At 40.6% G+C, this 25,633-nt stretch overlaps 1 protein-coding gene across 1 annotated transcript in view; it reads left to right on the top strand.

The window, feature by feature from the left end:
* The first annotated feature begins 9,021 nt into the window (after positions 1–9,021).
* USP26 (ubiquitin specific peptidase 26) overlaps positions 9,022–25,633 on the top strand; it is a 115,558-nt gene continuing 98,946 nt past the window's right edge. Inside the window, exons 1-3 of the mRNA XM_049704541.1 lie at positions 9,022–9,066; positions 11,822–11,920; positions 14,861–14,923. The gene's annotated coding sequence lies outside the window, so the exon portion shown is untranslated. The remainder of the gene's footprint in view (positions 9,067–11,821; positions 11,921–14,860; positions 14,924–25,633) is intronic.

Genomic DNA, 25,633 nt, shown 5'->3' with positions numbered 1-25,633 from the left:
CTTTTTGGCACCAGGGACTGGTTTCGTGGAAGACAATTTTTCCACGGACAGGGTTGGGGGGGGATGGGAGATGGTTTGGGGATGATTCAAGCACATTACGTTTATCGTGCACTTTATTTCTATTATTATTACATCAGCTCCACCTCAGATCACTAGGCATTAGATCCTGGGGGTTGGGGACCCCTGCACTAGAGGCACAAATCCTACACCTGATTATAATCTTATATTTTAACAGAATCACTGTTTGCTGTCTTGAGAATTGACTACAGAGTAGTAAAATCAGGAAGAGGAATTAGGAAGCTACTGCAGTAACGGAGGTGAGATATGATGGTGGCTTGGACCAAGGTGGTAGCAGTGAGAAGTGACGGCATTCTGTATATATTTTGTAGGTAAGAACTGCAGGATTTGCTAACAGATTGGATGGAGGGCCTGACAGAAAGAGAAGGCAAGGATGACTCTAAGATTTTAGGCTGAGCCACTGTTAAGTATTGGGTTGCTGTTTACTAAGACAGGAAGACTGATGGAGGAGCTAGTTTTGGTGGAAAAATAAGGAAGTTCTTTTTGGACCTGTTGGTGTGTGAGGTTGTTTGTTCCAGGGCCCAGCGGTGAGGCCAGGTAAGGACCACAGGATTGGAGATATACTAAAGTGGCCAATATTCAATTCATGAATCTCTCAGTTTATTGCACCTAATTAGCACACAACAGAGTTTAGAAAGCGTGTGGGGGGTAAGGAAGCACTCCAGGGAGAAGTCCTGGGAGGAGGTGCTTCCGCAGGAGCAGCGTCTTGGGTCTCACGACAAGCACGACAGGGACTCTAGCAGCTACCCTCTGAAGAGCGCCCAGCAGCATGGATCTGTGTCCTCCAGCGAGGAGCCTTCAAGTCGCTTGGCACAGTGGCCCCTTTTTAAGGGTAAAAGTTACTTCGGGGGGGATCTTTTTTTTCATTTTTTGTTTATTTTTACTTTTTGTCTTTTTAAAAATTGAAGTATAGTTGATTTACAATATTGTGTCAGTTTCAGGTGTACAGCAAAGTGATTCAGTTATATATATCATTTTCTGTTATAGGTTATTACAAGATATTGAATATATTTTCCTGTATTATACAGTAGTTCCTTGTTGCTAATCTATTTTATGTATAGTAGTTTGTATCTCTTAATCCCATACTCCTAATTTATCCCTCCCCCTCCCTTTCTCATTCTGTAACTATAAGTTTTTTCTATGTATCCGAGTCTCTTTCTGTTTTGTATTCACTAGTTTGTTTTCTTTTTTAGATTCCACATACAAGTGATATCATACAGTATTTGTCTTTGTCTGACTTATTTCACTAAGCATAATACCCTCCAAGTTGTTGCAAATGTTAGAATTTCCCTTTTTTTTTTTTAATGGCTGAGTAGTACTGCATTGTGTATACTTACCACATCTTCTTTTTTATTTCTTTTTTTTTTTTTTGCGGTACGCGGGCCTCTCACTGTTGCGGCCTCTCCCACTGTGGAGCACAGGCTCCGGACGCGCAGGCTCAGCAGCCATGGCTCACGGGCCCAGCCGCTCCGCGGCATGTGGGATCTTCCCGGACCGGGGAACGAACCTGTGTCCCCTGCATCGGCAGGCGGACTCTCAACCACTGCGCCACCAGGGAAACCCCTCATTGTAGTTTTGATTTGCATTTCTCTAATACTTAGTGATGTTGAGCAGCTTTTCATGTGCTTCTTGGCCATCTGTAAGTCCTCTTTGGAGAAATGTCTGTTTAGGTCTTCTGCCCACTTTTGGATTGGGTTGTTTGTTTTTTGGATATTGAGCTGCATGAGCTGTTTGTGTATTTTGGAAATTAACCCTTTGTCGGGCGCAGCATTTGCAAATATTTCCCACAAGAGGGGGTCGTGACTCTTATTCGTGACTCTTTTCAGTTGCTTCTTCTGTTCCAGTGACGTACATTCCCCAACAAATTTCTTATCTAAAGTAATATTCCTTGTTTAGCACTTTAAGACACTGACAGTCCTACAGTGGATGTTTCAAAACTACTATGGCAGTTCACATACTGTGACTCCATTTTGAACTGTTTAAGGTCACTTAAATCCTATAAGTTTCACACAGATGAATAGAAATCATAACATAAATCACATCATAATGAAGGCATCTACTAGACTCTCAGGAAGAGATGTCTAGTAGGCAATTGGGTATATATGACTGGAGTATAGGGGAGAGATCTGGCCTGGGGAGATATATTATGGAGTCATCATTGAAGATGGCATTTAAGCCATGGAAGCAAATGAGATCACTACAGGGGTCAAGGTGGATAGAAAAGAGACTCAAGGCCTGAGCCCTGTGCATTCCAAGTAAGGGGGAATCAGGAATGAGCAAGGGGTTAGTGCAGCTAGTTGCCACTGTTTGAAGGTGGCCACCTGCGAACGGACAAAAGCGTTTATGTCTAGAATCTTGGTAAATCTAACTAATGCTCTAACAAAGACCCTCTAATGGAAGGGAAATAAATGAAAAAAAAGAAGTGAAATAATTCTTTGTATTTAAAACACTAGAATTATAGATTGTTTGAACTCAAAGGGACCTTAGAGATCTTCTAGTTCAACTCTTTCAATGTGTACAAGTGGAAACTAAGGTCAAGGTCACAGGGCTGTTAGATACCCAACTAGAACTCAAACTGAAGTCGCCTGGCTTCCTGACACATGCTCTTCAGTGCATAGCTAGTTCCCTCAGGGCACCAGGGATGAGAATATTCCAATAGATGCAAACTTTGAGAGGCAACAAATCAAGATTTCTTCTCAGGGTCAAGAGTTGAGGTAAATAAAATAATTATTATATCAGAGAGGAATATTACCAATTGATGTTTCCATTTCCTTTTGATAAATCTGTTTGTAGTCAGTTAATTAAAAAGACATGTGTTTTGCTCTCTGGATATCACATATTAGTACGTAAAGATAGGCTTAGTTGTTAGAAAAGGTCAGAGCCTGTGTTGCAATGTTATAGTGAGCTACTATCCCCCTCAGAAACTTCGTAATCACTTATTTATCGAGATTTTATGACGTTAAGTGTTTTTTAGGTCACAAGATTAGATGTCATTGTTTGCTAAGAAATCGCCCATCAGTGAATGACAATGTCAATTTACGCTTGTTCTTTTTTTTTTTAGTGTGAAAAATAAGTTAGACATTAACTTTCAGTCCTCTGCTCACACCAAATGGCTAGCCTGTGGTCGAAGGAAATCTATTCAATAAATCACCTTTCTCCCTCACATTTGAAACCCTGTAGTAATCAATTTGTTCAATGTACATTTGGGCTTATTTTTAGGATTTTTATCATATCCCATTAATTTGTTAGTCTATTCTTACTACAGTAACACATAGTTTTTATTACCATATCCTTGTAATTCATTTTAATATCTAGTGCTAGTCACCTCTCATTTCTCTTCTTGTTCAAAATGTTTTTGGCAGTTTCCTCATGATTATTTTCTAGATGAATTTTGGATTTATATATTCAAGTTTCAAAGCAATGTATTATATTAGTATATTTGTTGGGATTACATGGAATATTTAGATTAATATAATTGATTTTTTAAAACTATTTGCACCTTCTTTTACAAGAATATATATGTCTTTTTCATTTACCGAAGTCTTCTTTTATGGTTATCTGTAGAGTTTTACAATTTTGTTTTTTTTCATATAGGTCTTGTACATATCTTGTTAAGTTTATGTCAAGGGAATTAACCTTTACTATTACTTTTATAAATGAGATGTGTTTATACATCTCATTTATATTAATATAATTATAAATGTTACTGAATTCTTAACAATTCTAACCAATTACGTTATAAATTATCTTCGAATAATTTATCATTTCTCTGAGTTTTTAATGACATATAGTCATTTCATATGTTGATAATAATTTTCCATCTTTCTTTTTTTATATATCTTATTTTTTCTCTTTTTAATGCAATGGCTAATACTTCCAGAACAATGTTAAACGACAGACAACACAGTGTTTTCCTTGCCTTGTTTTTGATTTTAATGAAAATGTTTCTGTTATTTCAAAATTAACAACCTTTTGTTTGACACAGGGCTAAGGAGGGTATCCATTTATTTCATATTTTATTAAGCATCACTAAATCAGGTGTAGAAATATTTTATCATTTATCTGTTTTGGTATTTACTGAGATAACCACATGCTGCATCATTTTTCCTTTGATTTATTAGACATTGAATAATATTAATTTAATCTTGACTAGTTCTTTCCTTTCTAGGGAAAAATTCCACTGGTTATCTGTGTTACTGTATTAATTCATGTGAAGATGGATTCTATTTGCTTTTCTAATATTTAAGGGTTTTATATCAATATTCAGAGATGGGATATATCTGCATTTTTCTATTTTGTCTGAATTTTCTGGTTTTGGTATCAGTATTGTCTTTTTCCATTAACCTCTTCCCCACTCAACATGCACAAACACACATACACCTTTTTTTTTTTTTTTTTTTCCAACACCTTTTCAAAGTAGATAGTTAATGGATGGTCTATTTTATTTCCCAAAGCAACCGCCTTTCTTTTTTTTTTTCCACACTATAAAATATTTGTTTAATGAACACATGAGTGGGAAAAAGGCTTGTGCTTGCCCACTTAGGAAACTGTGGACCAGGTTGCCGAGAGCCTTATGGTATTAAAAGTTGGTGTTTTTTTTGGTTTTTTTCTTTTGGACTCCCTTCATCCATTGTCTCCCACCCACACTCTAATTTGTGCTTATTCTTCTGAGAGTTGTTGTGGGAGATGGTTCAGGCTATCTGCCTTCAAGAAAATGAATTTCCCTTGGCAAGTCCAAGCTGGCATCTTATGCAAAACACAGTAAACGGGATGGTGCTCTCATCGCCCACCCGCTCCTCAGAGTAGCACGTGATGCTAGACTGGGAAGAGAGCATTGATGTTTAGAAATAGAGTTTTGGCTTAGGTAGGTCCCAGTGTTTAGAGGTCCAAAGCTGAACTGAGCTCAGAAAGGCAATCATATGAGGCCTGGGGTTCCCATATGACTTTTGCCTTCTCCCCGTCTAATGCTGACATAGCCATGAGTAATCCTGACCAATTTTGAAACAGACTGTTGTGAAGGCACTGAATTTTCCCTTTTGGTGGTATCACATTGAGCTGGCCATTGCCTCTTCGTTCCTATCTCCCAGAGAAAGGGACGCATTAGTCTGAATTCCCCAGGGAATTCTTTCTGTGCACTCCTTGTCAGAACTAGGTCCGTCTGAGCCTCTACTGGCCAGTGGTCATCCAGTCAACTGTAACAAACACTGCAATAGGCCAGGTGAGGGCAGCAAAGGGCTGATCATGCAGCAGGATTCGTGTCCAGCGTCAAATAATTAGCCCAGAAGGCAGATGCAAAGAGGTCCATGCCTGATGCCACGTCTTTATTAGGAAGGCCAAGGTTGCAAGGATGAGATGAGAGTGGGAAGGAGTGAAGGATGTTCCGGAGAGAAATGAGGGCAATTCAGAAGCACAAGCAGAGAAGGAAACTATAAGTGCATGGGAGCCAAGCTAAGACCAGGAAAGGTGGGAAGGAATTTTCTGGCACCTATTTTGAGCCAAATACTTTTCTCTAATAATAACTACCATTTAGGTAAAAATGAACACCATTTTTCAGTTACTATGTCTTAGATATTGTGTTAGGCTGCTAATGTTTTTACATATATACATACACACATATATATATACAAATATATTTTTATGTAGTATTTAAGCTCTGAAATCAATACATGGATAAGGGTAGCTAGAGAAGAGTCTCAAGGCCTGAGACTTGAGCACTCACTCTGTTGTTTAGAAGTGAGAAAGAGAACCAGCAAGAAGCCCTAAAAAGGAACTGCTAGTTCCTGAAGTATAAATATATGTATATTTATAATACATAAAATATATAATGTTTCCTTATATATAATCTAGTGTTATGTATAACATATGTAATTTATAATCCTAAAAAGATACACAGGGTAGGTGTTATTATCCATTTTTAATAGCTGAGGAAACTGAAATCCAGAGAAGTAATTTTCCCAAGCTCACAGTATATGGTTAAGCTGATGCACAAACTCACAACTTTCTGATTCAAAATCAACACTTTCTAAAACATCATATATTATATGCCTTACAACGTACTTCTATGAATTTATCCATTTCATCTGTATTATCTAGTTTGGTGGCATACAATTTTTCATAGTATTCCCTTATAATTCCATTTATTTCTGTAATGTCAGTAGTAAAGTCCTCTCATTGTTGATTTTTGTGTAGTTAGTATTCTCCTTTTTTCTTGGTCAGTTTAGCTAAAAGTTTGTCAGTTTTGCTAATCTTTCAAATAACTAACTTTTTACTTTGTTGATAGTCTCTATTATTTTTCTATTTCCTTTCATTGGTTTTTGCTTTAATCTTTATTATATTTTTCCTTCTGCTTGCTTTCAGTTTAGTTGGTTCTTCTTCTTTTACTTGCTTAAGGGGAAAGTTTAGGCAATTGACTTGAGATATTTCTTCTTTTTTAATATAGGCCTTTACCTCTGTAAAGTTATCGCTAAGTACTGCTTTTCCTGTGTCACATAAGTTTTGTTATGTTGTATTTTAGTTTTCATTCATCTCAAAGTATTTTCTAATTTCCCTTGTGATTTTTTTCCTTTGGCCCATTGGTTGTTAAGGTGTGTGTTGTTTAATTTTCACATATTTGTGAATTTACCAAATTTATTTATCTTATGAACTTCTAACTGCATCCCATTGTTGTTTTGTGAAGGTACTTTGTCTAATTTCAATCCCTTTAAATTTATCAAGACTTGATTTAGGGCCTGTGTATGGTCTATCCTGTAGTTAGTTCCACGTGGATTTCGGAATAAGATGATTTCTGCTATTTTGGGGTGGAGTGTTCTATAGTTTGCTGTCTAATTGGTTTATAATGTCAACCAAGTCTCCTGCTCCCCTGTTGATCTTTGATCTTCTGTCTAGTTATTCAGTCCATTATCGAAATTATCAAAGTCTCCAACTGTTAATTTTAAATCGTTTATTTCCCCCTTCCATTTTGTCACTCGTTGCTTCCGGTATTTTGGGATTCTGTTGTTAGGTGTATACACGTTTATAAATGTTATAATTTCTGGAGTGATTTCACCTTTTCTCATTAGAAGATGTTCCTTGTCTCTAGTAACAATTTTTGTCTTAAAGTCTATTTTGTCTTGTATTAAAATAGCCATTCCAGCTCTCTTTGATTACCGTTTGCATGGTATATCTTTTTCATTTGTTTTACTTTCAACTTATTTCTGTCTGAATGCAAAGTGTGTGTACTACAGGTAATATATACTCAGATCATTTTTAAAAGCCCTTCTGCTAATCTTTGCCTTTTCATCGCAGTGTTTCATTTACAGTAATCCATGCACAATTAATTTAAATATTCGTAAGTTAGGATATATGTTTGTCATTTTAATATTTACTTTCTATGTCTTACAGACTTTTTGTTCTTCTAGTCCTCCATTACTGCCACCTTTTGTATTAAGTAGATATTTTCTAGTATATCATTTAAATCCCTTTAATTTCTTTTACAACCTATTTTTTAGTTATTATTTTCTTAGTGGTTGCCCTGGAGATTACAATTGACCTCTTAACTTATAACAATATAGTTCTGATTAATACCAACTAAATTTCAATAGCATATGATGGAGATTGACTGCTTAATAGGTACAGGGTGTCTTTTGGGGATGATTTTTTTAAAAAGTTTGGAACTCAATAGTGGGGATGGTTGCACAACATTATGAATATACTTAATGACACTGAATTGTATACTTGTAAGTGGCTAAAGTGGTAAATGTATGTTATGTTTGTTTTACTACGATAAAAAAAAAAGAAGAAAAAAGGAGGATAAATTAAGACATTCCCAGATAAACAAAAAGAAAGACTTTGTTGCTAGCAAAGCTGCCCTTACAAGAAACACTATTGGCAGCTCTTCATGCTAAAATTAAAAGATAATCTCTCCACTTGAATCCACATGAAGAAATAAAAGTATCAGTAAAAGTAACTACATAGATAGATGTTAAAGAAAGTATAAAGGTACTTTTTTGTTTGTAACTCTATTTTAATCCTATCAGATTTAGAAGATATCTGTATAAACAAGTAATTATGAATATGTATTGGATGAACCTCAAAATCAGTAAGCTAAATGAAAGGTGTCAGGCACAAAGGTCACGTACTGCATGACTCCATTTATAGGAAATGTCTAGAATAGGCAATCCATACAGACGGAAGGCAGATTGATGGTTGCCAGGGGCTGGGGAAAGGGGGAATGAGAATCAACTGCTTAACAGGTTCTGGATTTCCTTTTGGGGTGATGAAGATATTCTGGAATGACATAGAAGTGGTGGTTGCACAACACTGTAAATGTACTAAATGCCACTGAATTATTCACTTTGAAATGTTAATTTTATGTTATGTGAATCTCATCTCAATAACAAAAGAATGCAGCTCCCTAACTGATATGGATGCAGGGGACTTGGGAACTGCACTTTGGACAACCAATCCTATGGTCAACCAATCCTAATCACATGATTTGGGCCTCCAAGGGGTGAGGATTTTAATTCTTCTGTGTTCTCTCCCCTTGAAGGCCTCTGGAGAGTCAGGTAGAAAGAATTGAAATAGCGGACCATACCATCCCCACCACACCCCCTGATTGCACAAGTGCACTTGTCTGGTTCGGTCCATTTAGCCACTCCCTCCACCCCTCCAGTTTCCCGTTATGGTGGTATGCTCCTGCCCATTCTGAAACATTATTACCATGTAGGCTCTTGGTTCTGACCATTCTGTACAAACACTCCACGCTGGAATCCTTGATTGTGATGCAGGCAGGTGTTCCCCTTACAGAGAAAGAGCGAGTGGATACTATCCCTGTCAGTCATTCTTGCCCCAACCAATCAGGATCTTTATGGGCGGAGCCGTCAACTGGCTATAAAAGGAGGGTTCTGCGTGGTCTCGGGGCCCCTTTCTATCTTGGGTCCTCAGGTGGGTGGGTGGTGAAGCAGTGCTCTCAGAGGTGAACTAACAAGGCGTTGCTCCCACCTGCATAAGGTTGGTTTAATTCTTATTTGTCATTGATAGTTGGCTAGTTACAGTGTGCTTTTTATAGAGGAGTATATAGCGTGTAGTAATATACATTAATAATATTGTAATTAATAATATACTTCGTCTGGAGGGCTTTGGATTTTTGACAATATGGATCACTTAGCTGAACTTGGGCACAGTGTTGTGCTTTATGTTACAACATGATTGACTCTGTAATGTTTTATTTGTTTAAATATTGGTCTTGGTCATATACACCTTTGCATATGGTGTTAAGGTGCTGTTGGCTGAGCAGGTACAGGAGAGCGCTGTGGCTTCCAGGGAACTGATTTTGGCTTTTTATTTTAAATCTTTGCACGACTATTGTCACTGTGTATTTAATTCTTGGTTGGCCCCTCAGAGAGTAATTTTGAGTGTGTGTGAGTGTGTGTGTGTGTGTGTGTGTGTGCTTTTCTCGTCAGATTGCGTGCCGTTTACTCGGCAATTGTGTATTTGGCATAGCTTTATTTGTCTAAATTGTGCTCTGGTCTAGGTCCTCTTTCCCAGGTGTTATTCCACAGGGGGGAAAGTGATTTGTTCAGTTTCTATTTGTAAGCAAGAAGGCCAGCAGGGTTGGGTACCAGGTTAGTCAGGACAGAAAAACGCGGGAATTCAGGCTCCTCCCCCACGCGCTGCTGACCCCGCCCCTTTGGTGAGGTGCTGCGGAGGAGGTTTGTGCTGTTGAAGATTCCGTCCAGGCAGGCTTCTGAAATCGGTAACAGTCGCCCGTCTACGTTCGTGCCTCCATGACGAACATCTTTCGTGCCTCCATAACGAACATCTAACTTCTTATTCGGGGGAAGACATCTAACTTCTATTCAGGGGGAGAATTAAATGAAAGGAAGACCGTTGTTTCTCTCAGAAACCTGACGACCGAACTCAGTGAGAGGAACCCCGATTCTCGCTTTGAGGTAAAATGGTGCTGGTATTGAATTTGTCTGGCTTGTTCTTGATTTCTACTTGAATTATGTATACTGTTCAGTATCTCAGTGACTTTATTGGTGGAACACTAGTGATCTCCAAATATTCTCTTCCTGTATTATGTTTAGAAATTAGAAAGACAGACTGTTGGTAGGATCGAAAGCTGCCTCTGCCTTTGTGACGATGAGGTACCGAGGTTTTAGGCATTGGGACATTAACTAGCCTCACAAATACTACCGTTTCAAGCCCTAAACGTTGAAAAAACTTTTTTTTGCGGTACGCGGGGCTCTCACTCTTGCGGCCGTTCCCGTCAAGGAGCACAGGCTCCGGACGCGCAGGCGCAGCGGCCACGGCTCACAGGCCCAGCTGCCCCGCGGCATGTGGGATCCTCTCAGACCGGGGCAAGACCCCACGTCTCCTGAGACCAGGCTAGACCCCACGTCCCCTCAGACCGAGGCAAGAGCCCGCGTCCCCTGCATCGGCAGGCGGACTCTCAACCACTGCGCCACCAGGGAAGCCCCTTGAAAAATGTTTAACTGTGGTATGTAGGTCCAGGGGTCAGGCTTGAAGGCATCTTTTTTGCGTCCACTTTGCTCATAGGATTCTTACAGGGGCGGATATTTTCCAGAGGCCACATCCACACAAGCCAATGTTAGCACCTGTCAAATTTCTTTTATTGTTACTGCCTTGAAGGATCTATTGTCAGTTTCAGACAGTAGCAATGTTATGTAATGGTTGGGGTTATTCCTAAAAGTACCCTAAATGATACTAGCTGCTTTTTGATGCCTGTGATTTTCTAACTTACTGTGTTACTGGTTACTTACACCAATACCCCATGAAGTGTTGTTGTGGAATCTGGTGAACAGCTCAGCCTCCCATTTCAAAGGTTTATTACCCGTAATCCTGCCTGAGTCTCTAGCTATGGTATTGAATAGAATAAACAGATTTGTTCGAGACTCCGTCTCATAGAAGTTAAGGGACATTGCCTTTTAGCCTAATATTTCCTACTTTCCCTGTGGTGTTGGATTAAAGCAGGATGAACTATGGTTCATTTTGAAGGGGCAATCAAACCTCTGAAGCAGCAGTCTCATCTGATCTGGTAGCCACAGGATGAGTGCAGTCCCTGTCTTATCTTTCACTCTGCCTGATTCGGGACCCTGGCCCCCCCAGCCATTTCCAAAAGTTCCTCTGGATAAGGAGGAAAAAAGAGGATGTTTGTCTCAGCCACTCAGCTAAATAAGTTTCCAAGTTAAGTAACTTGCCCACTGTGGTGCTAAGCTGTCCACCCTCATTAAGTCTCCTGGCAGATTTGTTCAACCATCACCTTTCTCAGGTCCTGCTGTGGAAAAGTCCAGTAATGATCAGTCTGTGGGCTTGTAACATGAAGAAGAAGGCACCAGAACCAGTAGTGAGAACCAGCCAGATGATTAAGTGCATGTCTGTGTAGTGTTGTAGTGTGAGGTGAGGGCCGTCGGGCAGAGGGCAACTCTGCTGTCTCCTGTTTCATTAAACACGATTGAACCCCTTCCCTGGGTCTCTAGAAATGGGAACTACCAGCAGTGGCAGGGTCACTTCCGGCACTGCTGACTAGCTCTATGGTGGAGACCCTGTTTGTACAACCAGTTCCTTTAATTAAGCAGGAGAGTCTTTTCCCCCATACTTATTTGTATTCCTCTGTACACTGTGCGTGCCACTGTTACAGAGACATTGGCATAATCAAACTGTTCTGATTTCAAAGAAACCTCACTTCGCCTTTTTAACACCAAAGTTTTGATCTTTCTTTTTATTCTTTTTGGAAAGCCAGTAGCAGACAGCAGAAGGGTGGAACGCACTAGATTGTAGAAGACAAACTTCGGGAGTCAAAGGAGTTCGGGGTGCTGCTTAGCTTCCTTCGTTTCAACAGGTATGAGAATGTGGATCTGAATGTAATTTTAGAGCTCAGCTCTATGGAAAAGGGGAGAGATGAGATTCATGGACCAAGTGGGAAGCAGGGAATGGCAATCGGCCAGCCTACCTACCCTCCCTGTGGCATTTATTTGGTAGGGGTCCTGAAGGCATAGGCCAGGAATTAAATTAATATGTAGGTCATACTCCTCCAAATCTTTACCCCTCCATACATTGTTGGCCATTTTCCTGATCTGCAGACATTGCTGGGACCACATACCATATTTAATACACAGAAAGCCTCCAGTCTCTGAGTCTGAGAGACACTCAGTTCATTTTCACTCTAAGGCAAGTCTGGTAGCTCAGCTGGCTTCTAACATATTATTTCAACACTTTGTGCCACTGTTAAAAATTTTCAGTGAATTCAGGTATTGGAAGCTGGGGGCAAGGTTTGAGATTTGCATGCTTAAGGCTCCCTGACCCCTGTTGTTTCCTGTTCCATTACACAGTGGAATGAATGGGTTTGGGTGAGGTGATCATGACAAAAAGTGCTAATGTTGATTGGGTTACATTTAATGCTCCTGTATAATAAATGCTGTCTCTTGTCCCTGTCCTGGTCGTAGTCTCTGTCCAATACACGCGTCCAAACCACAAGACTTGATTGGTAAGAATTCCCCATTTGGTGCTGTTTCACCCAGATTGCTATCTGATATGTTTCTTTAAAACATGTACAGGTCCTGTGTGTGCACTTGATTTCACCTTTGCTAACTGTCAATTTTCTGGCAAGGTGTGTGGTAACTGGGTCAGGATTCCTTTCTGATGAATGATGAGATTTCCTATTAATTTGGGATTGAAGCTTTCAGAATACGGGAATACCAAATCTCAGTGTGGGGCATCTTCTAACCGTAGTTTATACACTTGGAGTTGTTGCTCACTCTGGCCTACGTTTTGGGATGTGGTCTCCCCCTGCAGCCATGTACCAGTAAGTCTTATGAGTTGCACTTACTATAATCATCTGTAGAGTAAATGCCTGCATGACGTAGCTCTAATGCTTGGTGCTTTATAACTTGCCACTTGGGTTGCTTTGGAGTCAGTCAGATCACAGTTCCAACCTGATTCCACCAGTAACTGTCTATCCTTAATTCCTAACTAACTTTTTGAGTCTCAGTTTCTTTATCTGCAAAACAGGGATCATACTTTGCTATCAGGAATGTTGTGAGAATTAAATGTGATAATCTTTGTAATGCACCCAGGACACAGGAGATACTCAAGGAATTAACCCCCCACTCCCCAGTTTCCTGAATGCATGTATTGCTTGGTTTAGCACCTTCCCTGTCCCCTTCCTTTAATTATTTTCTTTCCTTTCTCAGGTACAGCAAATTCCTCATAGGTTACACTGGCTTCTCTTTGGAAACCACACCTCTGTGATCTTGCTATGAAGCAAGAGGTGGCCCAGGGACTCAGAATTTTCCTTGTTCTGAGCCCAGGTTCTGTCTCTGCTAACTTGGACACCTTATACCGAGGCTGACATGGCTCAGCACCCGGTGGGATTCTAGGATTTGTCAAGCTATGCTGGCTGGAGGGTGCCTGTTAACTGGCAGTCGTAGAAAGTTCTCCTCCATTTCCTTGCCTATAACAAGTCACTTCTGATCTGTGATTAGTTCATTTAAGATTAGGTAAAAACATTGACAATGCGAAAGATGGGGGAAAATGCTAAATATAAATATGCACTATCCTAAGATGTTCTCAAGGAGACTTTTAACCTTTAGTCTCAAAAGAACTTCTAAAGATTACCCACCCAAGGTCCAAATATCCACATTTCTTTTTGATTAGAAACTAAAGTGTCTAGCTGTTACATAGCACATTGACATTTCAAGACCTTTGAATTTTCCCTGTAATTGGTTAAATTGCTTTAAGGCTCTGGATGGCAAGGATCATTGTTATTTCCCATTAAGTGAAAAACTGAGGCTAGCAGTATTTAGACTAAACCTTACCCAAAACCGCGTAGGGGACTTCCCTGGTGGTCCAGAGGTTAAGAATCCATCTTGCAATGCAAGGGATGCCGGTTCCATCCCTGGTCAGAGAACTAAGATTCCACATGCCGCGGGGCAACCAAGCCCATGTGCCACAGCTAGAGAGCCTATGCACCCTGGAGCCTATGCCCAGCCACAACTAGAGAGGAGCCCGTGCTGCGCAACAAAAGATCCCACGTGGCATTTAAAAAGTTGCATGGTTGATGCAGGATTTATTGCCTGTCTGACTTCAATAATAACATTTGTAGGAATGGTGAGAAGATCATGGAAGAATTGCAGGTCATTTGTATATCTTGATGGAGACTAATTATAGGTCTGGCCCATGAGAATAAAAACACAAGTGAGAGAGAGGCTTTCTCTGTCCTGTTCATATTTGCATTCCAAGTGTCTGGAATTGATTCTAGGAGTGAACTGCCTCCTAGTGAAGGACCTTAGGTCTAGGTGAGATGTCAAAAGGGACAAGAGACATTGCTGTCTGTCTGTGTGTAGACACACACTTTAAGAAGTTCTGTCCAAAGTCTAGAAGGAGCTGATGAGATTGCCGCACTGTGGCTGGATCAGGCAGAATCTGCAGGTAACTCTAGTAGAATACTGCATTAAGACTCTAGATAGCCACGAGGGCCTCAGGAGAGCCTCGTAACTGCTAGATGCCCAAAGAGCAGACCTGTGAGCTTCTGCTAGAGTTCTTCTTCCAGAGTCAAGAGTGGAGGTTCTGCTCTCCTTGCTTGGGTCTTTCTCTAGCTGATGATGCAGCGTTTAAGGTCTAGGGACAGATTTCCCTAGAGGAAGCAGGGCAAGAGATGCCAGCTAGAAACATGCTGGCAGGAGAGTAAAGAGAGAAGAATGATCGTTCATAGTGCACAAGGGTACATGAGTAGCTTGCTGGTCAGGGAGTAACTTTTCTAAATTTGGTCTCTTCTCAACAGATCCAGTTTTACTGTTCCCGCCTGAACTGATAAAGGCCTGCCTCTCTCAGGACGCTTGTCGAGGTGAGGACATATGAGAGTCACAGAAGAGAAGCATTTTTAATAATATATCATTTTGGGCTTCCCTGGTGGCACAGTGGTTGGGAGTCCGCCTGCCGATGCAGGGGACACGGCTTCGTGCCCTGGTCCGGGAGGATCCCACGTGCCGCGGAGCGGCTAGGCCCGTGAGCCATGGCCACTGAGCCTGCGCCTCCGGAACCTGTGCTCTGCAACGGGAGAGGCCACAACAGTGAGAGGCCCGCATACCGCAAAATAATAATAATAATAATAATAATAATAATAATATATCATTTTGATTCACAAAATAAGCAAAATGGCTGCAGGTAAAGGTTTTCACAGCTTGCATGAGTGTTAATTAGAAACAGTTAGAAGCCTTGGCTGTGAGAGGCACTTGTTTAATTTAAATATCTATGCAAAGAAACTGCTCCTTATCAGTTAAAGCCATGGCTGGCACCCAGCCATCAGGAGACCCCAAAACCCATCTGTTCCCTTGCACTTTTGACCAAAGCAGTCACTCCCACACATGTAGTTAGTGTAAGTGTGTAGGTCATTTGGGTACTTGAACCCAGTGGGAATTTTGATTCCTCATTTAAGCAAAAAACACCTTCCAGCTACCTATTTGAGCATCTCTCATTTTTGGCTATCCTATAAACCTATTTTCTCCATGTGTGCATGTAGTTAGGTTGGAAATGTCAAGGGACCACAGGGGGATGTTTATGAAATTCCATAAAAATATGCTTTCACAAAGCTGAGGTTTATTGGTATTCTAGACTTCTTTTCCATCGGAGTCTGCTCCTCGCCCCGCCCCCTCACCTTGAACTTTTGCTTGCATCTGGGAATCAATTTTGCCTAATTTCCAAATGTTGCTTGTCGGTGGTTTGGCTGGATTCATACCCAGAATGGAAGGTAACTTGGTGCATCTTAATGACATAGATATTATCCTTATCCTGAAAGCTTTTTTCCTCCCTTCCTGTTATTTTGTTTTGTAATTTCTCAGCAGAATCAAGAAATATGTGATAATTTCATTAAAATGAGAGGTTCTCTTAACACTACAATGACCGTACTGTCTCATTTCATGATAAACTCTACTCATCATATGTAGGCATTTGTGGGAATTCATATTTTTCATGGAGTTCTAATGAGTCAAAAGTGATCCAGAAAAGACTGTCCATTGGTCACTGACTGTCCAACTATGGGGCTGACATGCATTTCCTGCAATCCGTCCGTGCAGAAACTGGGTGCACAAACCAGTCATGAAATAGAAGTTTGTGTTTTTTAGACACTTGTATCAAACTTATACCAGTACGACATTTAAAGAATAAAATAATTCCATGAGGTTTACTCATCAAAATAGTACTTCTCCCAACCTACCACCATCCCCCCATTTCCTGCTCACCATATTTATCCAGAAGTGACACATGTGATTTTGCAACTATAGAAAAACTGGTGCTGAAAGCTGCTCAAAAAATCATGAGAGCGCTAAAAGGATTTAAGATGGGGTTCTTTGGCCACTTTTTGTCTGTCTTTCTAGAGGGAGAAGAATTACAGAGGATAAATTCTCAGAAAGGGAATCAGGAGAAGGGGGAATGACAAATAAGAAATGGTCTCTTACCTTCAGGGGCCTACAGCCCAGCCCAGAAGGCTGTTAACAGCAGCACTGTGTAGAGCTGCTCCTGAGGATGAGGATAAAGCAGACAGAAGGACAAGGGCTTCTGGTGTGAAAGGTGTCACGGGCATTGTGTGTTCAGGGGGTGTCTCCTGCCCCCTTCCCCCTTCCCATTACTCCCTGTGCTTCAGCATCTCCCCGGCTGGAAAGTAACCTAAGGGGTATCACAGATCCGGGAGTTTTACTTCTATGGTCTGAGATGTAGCCAGCAAATATAGAAGGTGATGCATGTATCAGGAGGCAAAACTGTGACTTACTGTAAATACCACTTTTTCCTACACGTTTTAGCTTCAGAATATAGGCATTCAAAAGAAATGTCTAGCGCTGTTGTCACTTGATTTTTTAAACTTTCATGTGTCCTCCCACCTTCTGCCTTGTGGTTTGATTCAACTAATCAAAGTAATGGCTAAAGATGATTTCTCGTGGGCAAAGATATCACTGTAGATGAGACTTTAAATTTTAGTATCCTTGAAGGCAATCTCCGTTTGAGATGCAACAACTGCTGTAAACGCTTCATTTAGATATGTATGCCATCTATGGCCTATTTTTTATTTTTATTTATTTATTTAGCATCTTTATTGGAGTACAATTGCTTTACAGTGTTGTGTTAGTTGCTGCTGTATATTGAATTTCTTTAATTTTTTTTTTTACCACCAACACAGGTATTTTCTTTCTTAATGTACATATTTAAAATTTATAAAATGAAGACAGGAACGTGAGATGAAAATAATCTTCATCCCACCTTCTACAGATAACCATGGTTGAGAGTTCACTTTCTCACTTTCCAGTCATTTGTCTTAAACATGGATAAGTATTATTATTTTTCTACAAAAATGGGATCATACTGTAGGTGGTGTTTTGCAGCCAATTTTTTTTGTAACATCTTTATTGGAGTGTAATTGCTTTACAACGGTGTGTTAGTTTCTGCTGTATAACAAAGTGAATCAGCTATACATATACATATATTGCCATATCTCCTCCCTCTTGTGTCTCCCTCCCTCCCACCCTCCCTATCCCACCCCTCTATGTGGTCACAAAGCACCCAGCTGATCTCCCTGTGCTATATGCGGCTGCTTCCCACGAGCTATCTATTTTATATTTGGTAGTGTATATATGTCCATGCCACTCTCTCACTTTGTCCCAGCTTACCCTTCCCCCTCCCCATGTCCTCAAGTCCATTCTCTACGTCTGTGTCTTTATTCCTGTCCTGCCCCTAGGTTCATCAGAACCATTTTTTAAATTTTAGATTCCATATACGTGTGTTAGCATACGCTATTTGTTTTTCTCTTTCTGACTGACTTCACTCTGTATGACAGACTCTAGGTCCATCCACCTCACTACAAATAACTCAGTTTCATTTCTTTTTTTGGCTGAGGAATATTCCATTGTATATATGTGCCACATCTTCTTTATCCATTCATCTGTCGATGGACACTTAGGTGGCTCCCATACCCGGGTTGTTGTAAATAGTGCTGCAGTGAACATCGTGGTACATGGCTCTTTTTGAATTATGGTTTTCTCAGGGTGTATGCCCAGTAGTGGGATTGCTGAGTCATATGGTAGCTGTATTTTTAGTTTTTTGAGGAACCTCCATACTGTTCTTCATAGTGGCTGTATCAATTTACATTCCCACCAACACTGCAAGAGGGTTCTCTTTTCTCCACACCCTCTCCAACATTTATTGTTTGTAGATTTTTTGATGATGGCCGTTCTCACCAGCGTGAGGTGATACCTACTGTAGTTTTGATTTGCATTTCTCTAACGATTAGTGATGTGGGCATCCTTTCATGTGTTTGTTGGCAATCTGTATATCTTATCTGGAGAAATGTCTATTTAGGTCTTCTGCCCATTTTTGGATTGGGTTATTTGTGTTTTTGATATTGAGCTGCATGAGCTGCTTGCATATTTTGGAGATTAATCCTTTGTCAGTTGCTTCATTTGCAAATATTTTCTCCCATTCTGAGGGTTGTCTTTTCGTCTTGTTTATGGTTTCCTTTGCTGTGCAAAAGCTCTTAAGTTACATTAGGTTCCATTTGTTTATTTTTGTTTTCATTTCCGTTTCTCTAGGAGGTGGGGCAAAAAGGATCTTGCTGTGATGTATGTCATAGAGTGTTCTGGCTATGTTTTCCTCTAAGAGTTTTATAGTGTCTGGCCTTACATTTAGGTCTTTAATCCATTTTGAGTTTATTTTTGTGTATGGTGTTAGGGAGTGTTCTAATTTCATTCTTTTACACGTAGCTGTCCAGTTTTTCCAGCACCACTTATTGAAGAGGCTGTCTTTTCTCCATTGTATATGCTTGCCTCCTTTATCAAAGATAAGGTGACCATATGTACATGGGTTTATCCCTGGGGTTTCTATCCTGTTCCATTGATCTATATGTCTGTTTTTGTGCCAGTACTGTACTCTCTTTTTTTTTTTAATGGAAAACCAGTATATGTTTTATTTTTATTTATTTATTTATTTAATTTTTTTTAACATCTTTATTGGGGTATAATTGCTTTACAATGGTGTGTTAGTTTCTGCTTTATAACAAAGTGAATCAGTTATACATATACATATGTTCCCATATCTCTTCCCTCTTGCGTCTCCCTCCCTCCCTCCCTATCCCACCCCTCCAGGCGGTCACAAAGCACCGAGCCGATATCCCTGTGCCATGCGGCTGCTTCCCACTAGCTATCTACCTTACGTTTGTTAGTGTATATATGTCCATGCCTCTCTCTCGCCCTGTCATAGCTCACCCTTCCCCCTCTCCATATCCTCAAGTCCGTTCTCCAGTAGGTCTGTGTCTTTATTCTTGTCTTACCCCTAGGTTCTTCATGACATTTTTTCCCTTAAATTCCATATATATGTGTTAGCATACGGTATTTGTCTTTTTCTCTCTGACTTACTTCAGTCTGTATGACAGACTCTAGGTCTATCCACCTCATTACAAATAGCTCAATTTCGTTTTTTTTTATGGCTGAGTAATATTCCATTGTATATATGTGCCACATCTTCTTTATCTGTACTCTCTTGATTACTGTAGCTTTGTAGTAGAGTCTCAAGTCAGGGAGCCTGGTTCCTCGAGCTCCGTTTTTCTTTCTCAAGATTGCTTTGGCTATTGGGGGTCTTTTGTGTTTCCATACAAATTCTTGGTGGCTGCAGCAGCAGCCTTAGCGTCTCATGACCGTCTCTATAGTTTCCACGCTGATAGCCGCAGCTCGCGCCCGTCTCTGGAGCTCGTTTAGGCAGTGCTCTGAATCCCCTCTCCTCGCACATCCTGAAACAATGGTCTCTTGCCTCTTCGGCAGGTCCAGACGTTTTCCCGGACTCCTTCCCAGCTAGCGGTGGCGCACTAGCCCCATTGAGGCTGTGTTCACGCAGCCCACCCCAGTCCTCTCCTTGGGATCCGACCTCCAAAGCCCGAGCCTCAGCCCCCAGCCCCCACTCACCCCAGCGGGCGAGCAGACAAGCATCTCAGGCTGGTGAGTGCCGGTCGGCACCGATCCTCTGTGCGGGAATCTCTCCGCTTTGCCCTCTGCACCCCTGTTGCTGCTCTCTCCTCTGTGGCTCCGAAGCTTCCCCCCGGCCCACACCCTCTCTCCACCAGTGAAGGGGCTTCCTAGTGTGTGGAACCCTTTCCTCCTTCACAGCTCCCTCCCAGTGGTGCAGGTCCCGTCCCTATTCTTTTGTCTCTGTTTTTTCTTTTCTCTTTTGCCCTACCCAGGCACGTGGCGAGTTTCTTGCCTTTTGGGAGGTCTGAGGTCTTCTGCCAGCGTTCAGTAGGTGTTCTGTAGGAGTTCTTCCACATGTAGATGTATTTCTGATGTATTTGTGGGGAGGAAGGTGATCTCCACGTCTTAACTCCTCCACCATCTTGAAGGTCCCCCCTCTGGTCTATTTTTTAAACACTTCTGTAAAGAACTGGTAGCTCCATGCTTTTAACACTGTCGTCTTACTTGGCCTATTATTAAAGTGACAGAAAAGCTGATTACACTTGATACATGAGGAAAGGATGGTAGTATCGATCATCATCTTTTTATCATCCAGAGCTTGAGAATGGTTCCTTTCAGCCCTGAAAAGTTATTGTACTCACCAAAATACAGAAGAGTATTTAGACTGCACTGTAGGTGTTTTTAGATACTAATTTCTTAGTGGTAGTTTCTCAACCTGGAAAAATGATAGCTCAAAGTCTTATGCATATAAACACATGTCATGAGTGCACAGGAGACAGAGAAACTTAGGCAGTATGGAAACAAGTGAAGGGAAAGTGTGTGAACTGGGCAGTACTCAATAGGCAAGTCACAGTCAGACCATTTGTAAGGAGACCATCATCTAAGAACCTTTCAGTTCTCAGAATTAGTTTATATATTTGATTCATTTCTTTCCAAAACACCTTGAGCCCAGTGGAAAATGAGTAGTCTGGAAATGGATAGGTTTGTCTATGCAGACCTGCAGTAACATGGGAAGAGCATTTATGAATTGTAGAGATTTAAAGGTCCCTGATACAATGCTCCAAATATGTATAAGGAAGAAGAAGATACCAGTGCCCATTCTGAGTATAGGAGAGAGAACTGCCCTTTTGGCGAAGGTGAGAAACTGATGATGGAGACGGCTCTTTATTTACCATTTTCTCTGAATTCTGTATTTCTGAGTTGGTGTAGGCTTTGCTGCCCCTGCCGCTTGTGGATTTTTATTGGGTCTTTGAAAAATGGCTTTTGGGGTAGGTGGCCTCTCAACTTCTCATTTGTTTAGAGAGTTGAATTTCTGGGACAGACTTTTGCACACGAGCTGCTGTTTTGAGGGTGAGATTGTTCCGATATATTCCTCAAGACACTGTTTTCCTTCAGCTTTTCCGTAGGTCATATCTTTCTGCTGTACTTTAATCTGAAGTCATGGTTGCTGCCTGTAATATTTCATTTCCCTCTTGTGATCCCTCATTGATTTTTTTCAGGAGGGCTTAGCTAAATTTCTGAGTTTAAATTCCATACATTGATCAGTTTCTTTTTCTTTCTTATTTTGGGCTAGTTCTGTGTGCTGAGTTTCAGTGTCTTTTTTCCTCTGCTTTCTTGGTTTCTGGCCCAGATCTTTGTTTTCTTAGTATATTCTTGTTTGTGGGGTTTCACTGTGATGACGTTACTGAAGCTGATACAGTTTGTGTGTGACAGAAGGCATCTATTCACCTAAATCCTGTCTCTTTTCCGTGAACACCAGCAGGCCATCTAAAATCTGCTTTAAGCTTTGGTTTTCTCCGTCCCTGCCCCGCTTAGCTAAAGTTTATCCGGTTTCATCTTTGATACATCTTTCCTAATTCCATAAATTCCTCGGCCCTGTGCCCTTAGGAAACATGCAATTCCTATATGCCAACTCACCTACAGTAGCTGCCACTAGAAAATCATCCAGTTAGTCTGTGACTATTTTATGCTGATAGTCCTGGACTTTTCTTCTAATCCGTCTAGATTTTTTGGTCTTAATCATCAAGAGGTATTTTCCTACTTGCTATTTCCATACACCTTGTGCTTCTTAATCATTTCCTGCTCATGGCTCCTTCAGTGAGTGGGATTGGAGTCATCCCCCTCTGATTATTGAGTTCTTACATCTCATCATTTCTTAGGTTCTCCACAATCCTGGTCACCCGTTGTGATCTTTAAGAACTTAAACATCCTTCTTTATGTAATACACTCTTGAAGAGAATGTAGACCCAGGTGCGTTTCCTTTTCTATTTTTATTTGTCCCTTCTGGTCTTAAAGATCTCCTATTTCCCTATCTGCACAGGCTGACTTCTAAGATCTCATACTTAATATTAAGAACTCTTACTTTGAACTTAAACCGTTTTCATTCTTCCACTGCTGATGTTCTTTGATTTTGCTGATTACTTAACTTCTCTGAACTTTAATTTCTCTAAGTATAAAGTAGAGATGATGAGATCTTCCCCAGCTTCTTAAAGGGGCTGTTATGAGGGCAGAAGGTAAAAGCATTGTTGCATGCTGGGTCATCAGAAATACCACCGGAATAACTTGTTGGTAAGGCCAAGTTGAGTTTATCCTTATTGTGGTGAGGAAGAGTACTAACTTGAAGGCTAAATGGGGATAATTATGAGGTTTGGGAATCTGGTTAAAGGTGGCTGTTGGAGTATGGGAGATTGATTAGGATTAGGTAAGGATCATGATATAATACTTTAGGATTGGTGGACACAACAACGGGAGGTTTTTGAGACAGGGTATTGATCTCAGTCCTCTCTGCTGGAAGTCTGTAGTTCATTTGAGTATTTTTTCTGGAAGTTTCCAGAGTGAGCAACAGAATTATTTGCAATGTTTTTCTTCATGAGCAAGAGTAACCTGGAATTGTAAAGTCGTGCTGATGAATACAGTAGAATAGTAAAATTATGTTTGATAAGAGAGCTGAAGAGTAAAATCATGTTTATGTAGGCAGTGAGCTATGAGGGGGTTGAGGCTTTTAGTTCTCAGTATACAAAAGCTCTTTGTAAATGATAAGTACTATATAAATGGTGGTGGTATTCATAAGGCAAGTGTTTGCCTTGTTTTTGATTCTTACGCCTTTTTACCTAAATGCAATATTTTTCTGCTCAAATTCATTAGGAAGGGGAATCTTTATTCAAAATGACTAAACTTCTGAAATGTCATTTAGCTCTCTTTGATGCCTGGGCCCAAACTAGCTTGAAAAAGTCAAGTGTGTAACCACTACACAATTTTCCTCAACCCTTTTAGAAGGTGACTAATCGTGAGAGATAATGAAGGGCAAAATCAGGGGGTTTTAATTCAGGTTAATCCTTCAGAATAAGATAAAATGTTTGGGGGGCAAATATATGCCAACATGGTGAGTGAAACAAAACTCCTCACCTGGCCCATCAAGAGACAGCCTTCTGCCTTCCTTATCTGAAAATGCAATCTTGGTAGGGCTTTCCTTTTTAGCTTCCATTTTGGCCTTAATGCTGGCTCACTGGTTAACTCCAGCTACATGGTATATAGACTATTTTTAAAAACTCACTGGCCATAAACTGGAGAATAGGTTGTTTAACCCATAGACTAATGTAGGTAAAATATCATAAGAAGGTTATATTTAACATTGGACTAGTGGTTAAAATTTAGTTCTCCATAGGTAGTTACTGCAGAGCCTATTATCTCTAGGCAACACAGACATCAAATCAGCATTATTGATTAGTTCTCTTTTAATTTGATAGTCAGGTGTGAATTCCTCTTAATGGATCTGACACTATCATAGAAAATAAGTGGACACAGAGGAAAGAGTACTGAGGTATTTGACCATTGGAGTGCAAATGTGGACCATCATGAAACAGGAGAACTGGAACAGTCCTCAAAGGCTACATACAATAGAAATTTTCCTGTCTCATTTGGGAGGTAAAAACAATGAAGAAAATAAATTTGCTCAGGATTCAGAGCGCATGACATACTTGAAATAAACTCACGACAAGGCCAGACATTGAAGAGAGAATGAAAAAGCATGGCAAGAAATGATCCTTTTCTCAAGGACCTTACAATCTAGTTAGAGAGGCAAAACTAACTTAAATTTACTTAATCTGTATAACAAGTTGAGAGGAAGGGAACATTGCAATTTTGATATTGAAGTCTTAGAAAATGTCAACGGTGGGGTGCTTCTTGCTTTGGCTTTCCAAGGATAGAGCAAAAGTAAGAATCCACAGAGGGGAGAGGGAGAGTACTCAAGAGAAAGGTGTGAGATGAGGGGACAAAAGTGGGAGGGCACAGATAGACCTGTGATCTTCAAAGCTGAATTGCTGATTGAAATCTGCTGCCACTAGATTTACATGTTTCCCAGCACTGGTGCAACTTGGCCCTGAGTACACAGAGCCTTTATTGGATTATTACGTCTGTGACACTGCAGCTATTAGTCACACTCGGCCATAGGACCTGACAATATAATGATATTCTGTTTTTACTTTGGTCCCGATAATGTCCCAGAAGTACTGAAATTATGACCAGAAAGTTAATTTCTTTGCATTTGGACGAGAAGTAAAAGAACAGGGAATAATTCTACATTCAGGCTGTAAATCTCCAGAGTTTTTTGGACACATTTTGTGTTAACAGGTTAGGCTGAATTTTGCATTAAGCGTTGCACTTCTCCCCAGAGGAACTGGTGAGAAAAATATCTGATCAGAGCATTTTAATATTGTTCAAGGCTATCAAACAGATACTTGCACATATATGCACACACAGTTGTAACACTGATTATTTTGCAGGGTCACAAAAGGAATGGCTGTTTTGTGCCACATACTAGTTGCTTTACTGAGTATAGAAATAAAACCAGCTGCTTCATCCAATCTTCTCAGAGAAGGTTTTCTAGGAGATCCGTGTGTGTGTGTGTGTGTGTGTGTGTGTGTGTGTGTGTGTGTTTTAATACTGGGAAATTAACACACAGAACCATTTATGTTCTTATTCATATTGAATTCCTGATAAGATCAGTTAGGCCACATTCTCAATATTCTTCCCTAATACTTGGTCCACAGTCTCAAACCTTGGAGATCACTGTTCACTGGATAAGTGAAGAAGTGTCAATGTAGTGAGATAATGACCACATAGGTTATGATTGAGCTGACACTGCAATCTTGTCTCCTGCTTTGTATTGTTGTTTTCATTCCATTGTGTACCTTTCCTCTCTGGAGAACTCAAAACTCACATTTCCAGGAAGTTGACAGTTAAACAAAGGCAGCAAATTAGCCCCATTTTCAGATCGAAGAATGGGGAATCACAGTGACCTTAAATGATTTATCCACAGTCACAAGGCCTGAGAGAAGGCTTGGTCAAGGATCTGTGTCACCATTCTCTGGCCACGCTCTTGTTTGATAATTGCATCAATGTTTAGGAAGAAATGTCATGTAATTAGGTGGTTAATTTTTCATTACTTAGACCAACTGATAAGGACTGCCATTAGAAAGTCTTTGCGGGACTTCCCTGGTGGTCCAGTGGTTAAGACTCTGCGCTTCCACTGCAGGGGGCACAGGTTCTATCCCTGGTCGGGGAACTAAGAGCCCGCCCGCATGCCGCTTGGCGTGGCCAAAAAAAAAAAAGAA

The sequence above is a fragment of the Orcinus orca genome, chromosome X (assembly GCF_937001465.1).
Source record: "Orcinus orca chromosome X, mOrcOrc1.1, whole genome shotgun sequence".
NCBI lineage: Eukaryota > Metazoa > Chordata > Mammalia > Artiodactyla > Delphinidae > Orcinus > Orcinus orca.
Note: the sequence above shows the minus strand (reverse complement) of the source record. Positions and strands in the feature narration are given on the sequence as shown.